The 7,329-nt window shown below is 54.7% G+C and overlaps 1 protein-coding gene across 1 annotated transcript in view; it reads right to left on the bottom strand.

The window, feature by feature from the left end:
* LOC135513382 (uncharacterized) overlaps positions 1-7,329 on the bottom strand; it is a 29,762-nt gene that overhangs the window by 6,550 nt on the left and 15,883 nt on the right. The window lies entirely within an intron of this gene.

Here is a 7,329-nt window from a genome sequence, read left to right as displayed (position 1 = left end):
CAGTTACCTGGTGTTGAGTACTGGGAGAAGGAGCCTGGTGTTCAGTACTGGGGAAGGAGCCTGGTGTTGAGTACTTGGAGAAGGAGCCTGGTCAGTTACCTGGTGTTGAGTACTGGGGAAGGAGCCTGGTGTTGAGTACTGGGAGAAGGAGTCTGGTCAGTTACCTGGTGTTGAGTACTGGGGAAGGAGCCTGGTGTTCAGTACTGGGGGAAGGAGCCTGGTCAGTTACCTGGTGTTGAGTACTGGGGGAAGGAGCCTGGTGTTGAGTACTGGGAGAAGGAGTCTGGTCAGTTACCTGGTGTTGAGTACTGGGGGAAGGAGCCTGGTGTTGAGCACGGGAGAAGGAGCCTGGTCAGTTACCTGGTGTTGAGTACTGGGAGAAGGAGCCTGGTCAGTTACCTGGTGTTGAGTACTGGGGAAGAAGCCTGGTCAGTTACCTGGTGTTGAGTACGGGGGAAGGAGCCTGGTCAGTTACCTGGTGTTGAGTACTGGGGGAAGGAGCCTGGTGTTGAGTACTGGGAGAAGGAGCCTGGTGTTGAGTACTGGGAGAAGGAGCCGGGTGTTGAGTACTGGGGAAGGAGCCTGATCAGTTACCTGGTATTGAGTACTGAGGAAGGAGCCTGGTGTTGAGTACTGGGGAAGGAGCCTGGTGTTGAGTACTGGGAGAAGGAGTCTGGTCAGTTACCTGGTGTTGAGTACTGGGGAAGGAGCCTGGTCAGTTACCTGCTGTTGAGTACTGGGAGAAGGAGCCTGGTATTGATTACTGGGAGAAGGAGCCTGGTCAGTTACCTGCTGTTGAGTACTGGGGGAAGGAGCCTGGTCAGTTACCTGGTGTTGAGTACTGGGAGAAGTAGTCTGGTCAGTTACCTGGTGTTGACTACCGGGAGAAGGAGCCTGGTGTTCAGTACTGGGGGAAGGAGCCTGGTCAGTTACCTAGTGTTGAATACTGGGGAAGGAGCCTGGTGTTGAGTACTGGGAGAAGGAGCCTGGTGTTGAGTACTGGGAGAAGGAGCCTGGTGTTGAGTACTGGGGGAAGGAGCCTGGTGTTGAGTACTGGGAGAAGGAGCCTGGTCAGTTACCTGGTGTTGAGTACTGGGGAAGAAGCCTGGTCAGTTACCTGGTGTTGAGTACGGGGGGAAGGAGCCTGGTCAGTTACCTGGTGTTGAGTACTGGGGGAAGGAGCCTGGTGTTGAGTACTGGGAGAAGGAGCCTGGTGTTGAGTACTGGGAGAAGGAGCCGGGTGTTGAGTACTAGGGGAAGGAGCCTGATCAGTTACATGGTATTGAGTACTGGGGAAGGAGCCTGGTGTTGAGTACTTGGGAAGGAGCCTGGTGTTGTGTACTGGTTGAAGGATCCTGGTCAGTTACCTGGTGTTGAGTACTGGGGGAAGGAGCCTGGTGTTGAGTACTGGGGGAAGGAGCCTGGTCAGTTACCTGGTGTTGAGTACTGGGAGAAGGAGCCTGGTCAGTTACCTGGTGTTGAGTACTGGGTGAAGGAGCCTGGTCAGTTACCTGGTGTTGAGTACGAGGGGAAGGAGCCTGGTCAGTTACCTGGTGTTGAGTACTGGGGGAAGGAGCCTGGTGTTGAGTACTGGGGAAGGAGCCTGGTCAGTTACCTGGTGTTGAGTACTGGGGGAAGGAGCCATGTGTTGAGTACTGGGGGAAGGAGCCTTGTGTTGAGTACTGGGGGAAGGAGCCTGATCAGTTACCTGGTGTTGAGTACTAGGAGAAGGAGCCTGGTGTTGAGTACTGGGAGAAGGAGCCTGGTGTTGAGTACTGGGAGAAGGAGCCTGGCCAGTTACCTGGTGTTGAGTACTGGGAGAAGGAGCCTGGTCAGTTACCTGGTGTTGAGTACTGGTGAAGGAGCCTGGTCAGTTACCTGGTGTTGAGTACGAGGGGAAGGAGCCTGGTCAGTTACCTGGTGTTGAGTACTGGGGGAAGGAGCCTGGTGTTGAATAATGGGAGAAGGAGCCTGGTGTTGAGTAATGGGAGAAGGAGCCGGGTGTTGAGTACTGGGGGAAGGAGCCTGATCAGTTACCTGGTATTGAGTACTGGGGAAGGAGCCTGGTGTTGAGTACTGGGGAAGGAGCCTGGTGTTGAGTACTGGGGGAAGGATCCTGGTCAGTTACCTGGTGTTAAGTACTGGGGGAAGGAGCCTGGTGTTGAGTACTGGGGGAAGGAGCCTGGTCAGTTACCTGGTGTTAAGTACTGGGGGAAGGAGCCTGGTGTTGAGTACTGGGGAAGGAGCCTGGTCAGTTACCTGGTGTTAAGTACTGGGGAAGGAGCCTGGTGTTGAGTACTGGGGGAAGGAGCCTGGTCAGTTACCTGGTGTTAAGTACTGGGGGAAGGAGCCTGGTGTTGAGTACTGGGGGAAGGAGCCTGGTCAGTTACCTGGTGTTGAGTACTGGGAGAAGGAGCCTGGTCAGTTACCTGGTGTTGAGTACTGGGAGAAGGAGCCTGGCCAGTTACCTGGTGTTAAGTACTGGGGGAAGGAGCCTGGTGTTGAGTACTGGGGGAGGGAGCCTGGTGTTGAGTACTGGGAGAAGGAGTCTGGTGTTGAGTACTGGGAGAAGGAGCCTGGTCAGTTAACTGGTGTTGAGTACTGGGGGAAGGAGCCTGGTCAGTTACCTGGTGTTGAGTACTGGGAGAAGTAGTCTGGTCAGTTACCTGGTGTTGACTACCGGGAGAAGGAGCCTGGTGTTCAGTACTGGGGGAAGGAGCCTGGTCAGTTACCTAGTGTTGAATACTGGGGAAGGAGCCTGGTGTTGAGTACTGGGAGAAGGAGCCTGGTGTTGAGTACTGGGAGAAGGAGCCTGGTGTTGAGTACTGGGAGAAGGAGCCTGGTGTTGAGTACTGGGAGAAGGAGCCTGGTGTTGAGTACTGGGAGAAGGAGCCGGGTGTTGAGTACTAGGGGAAGGAGCCTGATCAGTTACATGGTATTGAGTACTGGGGAAGGAGCCTGGTGTTGAGTACTTGGGAAGGAGCCTGGTGTTGTGTACTGGTTGAAGGATCCTGGTCAGTTACCTGGTGTTAAGTACTGGGGGAAGGAGCCTGTTGTTGAGTACTGGGGAAGGAGCCTGGTGTTGAGTACTGGGGAAGGAGCCTGGTCAGTTACCTGGTGTTGAGTACTGGGAGAAGGAGCCTGGTCAGTTACCTGGTGTTGAGTACTGGGTGAAGGAGCCTGGTCAGTTACCTGGTGTTGAGTACGAGGGGAAGGAGCCTGGTCAGTTACCTGGTGTTGAGTACTGGGGGAAGGAGCCTGGTGTTGAGTACTGGGGGAAGGAGCCTGGTCAGTTACCTGGTGTTGAGTACTGGGGGAAGGAGCCATGTGTTGAGTACTGGGGAAGGAGCCTTGTGTTGAGTACTGGGGGAAGGAGCCTGATCAGTTACCTGGTGTTGAGTACTGGGGAAGGAGCCTGGTGTTGAGTACTGGGGGAAGGAGCCTTGTGTTGAGTACTGGGGGAAGGAGCCTGATCAGTTACCTGGTGTTGAGTACTAGGAGAAGGAGCCTGGTGTTGAGTACTGGGAGAAGGAGCCTGGTGTTGAGTACTGGGAGAAGGAGCCTGGTCAGTTACCTGGTGTTGAGTACTGGGAGAAGGAGCCTGGTCAGTTACCTGGTGTTGAGTACTGGTGAAGGAGCCTGGTCAGTTACCTGGTGTTGAGTACGAGGGGAAGGAGCCTGGTCAGTTACCTGGTGTTGAGTACTGGGGGAAGGAGCCTGGTGTTGAATAATGGGAGAAGGAGCCTGGTGTTGAGTAATGGGAGAAGGAGCCGGGTGTTGAGTACTGGGGAAGGAGCCTGATCAGTTACCTGGTATTGAGTACTGGGGAAGGAGCCTGGTGTTGAGTACTGGGGAAGGAGCCTGGTGTTGAGTACTGGGGGAAGGATCCTGGTCAGTTACCTGGTGTTAAGTACTGGGGGAAGGAGCCTGGTGTTGAGTACTGGGGGAAGGAGCCTGGTCAGTTACCTGGTGTTAAGTACTGGGGGAAGGAGCCTGGTGTTGAGTACTGGGGGAAGGAGCCTGGTCAGTTACCTGGTGTTAAGTACTGGGGGAAGGAGCCAGGTGTTGAGTACTGGGAGAAGGAGCATGGTCAGTTACCTGGTGTTGAGTACTGGGAGAAGGAGCCTGGTCAGTTACCTGGTGTTGAGTACTGGGAGAAGGAGCCTGGCCAGTTACCTGGTGTTAAGTACTGGGGGAAGGAGCCTGGTGTTGAGTACTGGGGGAGGGAGCCTGGTGTTGAGTACTGGGAGAAGGAGTCTGGTGTTGAGTACTGGGAGAAGGAGCCTGGTCAGTTACCTGGTGTTGAGTACTGGGGAAGGAGCCTGGTCAGTTACCTGGTGTTGAGTACTGGGAGAAGTAGTCTGGTCAGTTACCTGGTGTTGACTACCGGGAGAAGGAGCCTGGTGTTCAGTACTGGGGAAGGAGCCTGGTCAGTTACCTAGTGTTGAATACTGGGGAAGGAGCCTGGTGTTGAGTACTGGGAGAAGGAGCCTGGTGTTGAGTACTGGGAGAAGGAGCCTGGTGTTGAGTACTGGGAGAAGGACCCTGGTCAGTTACCTGGTGTTGAGTACTGGGAGAAGGAGCCTGGTCAGTTACCTGGTGTTGAGTACTGGGGGAAGAAGCCTGGTCAGTTACCTGGTGTTGAGTACGGGGGAAGGAGCCTGGTCAGTTACCTGGTGTTGAGTACTGGGGGAAGGAGCCTGGTGTTGAGTACTGGGAGAAGGAGCCTGGTGTTGAGTACTGGGAGAAGGAGCCGGGTGTTGAGTACTAGGGGAAGGAGCCTGATCAGTTACATGGTATTGAGTACTGGGGAAGGAGCCTGGTGTTGAGTACTTGGGAAGGAGCCTGGTGTTGTGTACTGGTTGAAGGATCCTGGTCAGTTACCTGGTGTTAAGTACTGGGGTAAGGAGCCTGGTGTTGAGTACTGGGGGAAGGAGCCTGGTCAGTTACCTGGTGTTGAGTACTGGGAGAAGGAGCCTGGTCAGTTACCTGGTGTTGAGTACTGGGTGAAGGAGCCTGGTCAGTTACCTGGTGTTGAGTACGAGGGGAAGGAGCCTGGTCAGTTACCTGGTGTTGAGTACTGGGGGAAGGAGCCTGGTGTTGAGTACTGGGGGAAGGAGCCTGGTCAGTTACCTGGTGTTGAGTACTGGGGGAAGGAGCCATGTGTTGAGTACTGGGGGAAGGAGCCTTGTGTTGAGTACTGGGGGAAGGAGCCTGATCAGTTACCTGGTGTTGAGTACTGGGGAAGGAGCCTGGTGTTGAGTACTGGGGGAAGGAGCCTTGTGTTGAGTACTGGGGAAGGAGCCTGATCAGTTACCTGGTGTTGAGTACTAGGAGAAGGAGCCTGGTGTTGAGTACTGGGAGAAGGAGCCTGGTGTTGAGTACTGGGAGAAGGAGCCTGGTCAGTTACCTGGTGTTGAGTACTGGGAGAAGGAGCCTGGTCAGTTACCTGGTGTTGAGTACTGGGTGAAGGAGCCTGGTCAGTTACCTGGTGTTGAGTACGAGGGGAAGGAGCCTGGTCAGTTACCTGGTGTTGAGTACTGGGGGAAGGAGCCTGGTGTTGAATAATGGGAGAAGGAGCCTGGTGTTGAGTAATGGGAGAAGGAGCCGGGTGTTGAGTACTGGGGGAAGGAGCCTGATCAGTTACCTGGTATTGAGTACTGGGGAAGGAGCCTGGTGTTGAGTACTGGGGAAGGAGCCTGGTGTTGAGTACTGGGGGAAGGATCCTGGTCAGTTACCTGGTGTTAAGTACTGGGGGAAGGAGCCTGGTGTTGAGTACTGGGGGAAGGAGCCTGGTCAGTTACCTGGTGTTAAGTACTGGGGGAAGGAGCCTGGTGTTGAGTACTGGGAGAAGGAGCCGGGTGTTGAGTACTGGGGGAAGGAGCCTGATCAGTTACCTGGTATTGAGTACTGGGGAAGGAGCCTGGTGTTGAGTACTGGGGAAGGAGCCTGGTGTTGAGTACTGGGTGAAGGATCCTGGTCAGTTACCTGGTGTTAAGTACTGGGGGAAGGAGCCTGGTGTTGAGTACTGGGGGAAGGAGCCTGGTCAGTTACCTGGTGTTAAGTACTGGGGGAAGGAGCCTGGTGTTGAGTACTGGGGGAAGGAGCCTGGTCAGTTACCTGGTGTTAAGTACTGGGGGAAGGAGCCAGGTGTTGAGTACTGGGAGAAGGAGCATGGTCAGTTACCTGGTGTTGAGTACTGGGAGAAGGAGCCTGGTCAGTTACCTGGTGTTGAGTACTGGGAGAAGGAGCCTGGCCAGTTACCTGGTGTTAAGTACTGGGGGAAGGAGCCTGGTGTTGAGTACTGGGGGAGGGAGCCTGGTGTTGAGTACTGGGAGAAGGAGTCTGGTGTTGAGTACTGGGAGAAGGAGCCTGGTCAGTTACCTGGTGTTGAGTACTGGGGGAAGGAGCCTGGTCAGTTATCTGGTGTTGAGTACCGGGAGAAGGAGCCTGGTGTTGAGCACTGGGGGAAGGAGTCTGGTCAGTTACCTGTTGTTGAGTACTGGGGGAAGGAGCATGGTGTTGAGTACCGGGAGAAGGAGCCTGGTGTTGAGTACTGGGAGAAGGAGTCTGGTCAGTTACCTGGTGTTGAGTACTGGGAGAAGGAGTCTGGTCAGTTACCTGGTGTTGAGTACTGGGGGAAGGAGCCTGGTGTTGAGTACTGGGAGAAGGAGTCTGGTGTTCAGTACTGGGAGAAGGAGTCTGGTGTTGAGTACTGGGGGAAGGAGTCTGGTCAGTTACCTGGTGTTGAGTACTGGGAGAAGGAGTCTGGTCAGTTACCTGGTGTTGAGTACTGGGAAAAGGAGCCTGGTCAGTTACCTGGTGTTAAGTACTGGGGGAAGGAGCCGGGTGTTGAGTACTGGGAGAAGGAGCCTGGTCAGTTACCTGGTGTTGAGTACTGGGAGAGTGAGCCTGGTCCGTTACCTGGTGTTGAGTACTGGGGGAAGGAGCCTGGTCAGTTACCTGGTGTTGAGTACTGGGAGAAGGAGTCTGGTGTTGAGTACTGGGAGAAGGAGTCTGGTCCGTTACCTGGTGTTGAGTACTGGGGGAAGGAGCCTGGTTAGTTACCTGGTGTTGAGTACTGGGAGAAGGAGTCTGGTCAGTTACCTGGTGTTGAGAACTGGGGGAAGGAGCCTGGTCAGTTACCTGGTGTTGAGTACTGGGAGAAGGAGCCTGGTCCGTTACCTGGTGTTGAGTACTGGGAGAAGGAGCCTGGTCCGTTACCTGGTGTTGAGTACTGGGAGAAGGAGTCTGGTAAGTTACCTGGTGCTGAGTACTGGGGGAAGGAGCCTGGTCCGTTACCTGGTGTTGAGTACTAGGGGAAGGAGC

The sequence above is a fragment of the Oncorhynchus masou genome, chromosome 24 (genome assembly GCF_036934945.1).
Source record: "Oncorhynchus masou masou isolate Uvic2021 chromosome 24, UVic_Omas_1.1, whole genome shotgun sequence".
Taxonomy (NCBI): Eukaryota; Metazoa; Chordata; class Actinopteri; order Salmoniformes; family Salmonidae; genus Oncorhynchus; species Oncorhynchus masou.
Note: the sequence above shows the minus strand (reverse complement) of the source record. Positions and strands in the feature narration are given on the sequence as shown.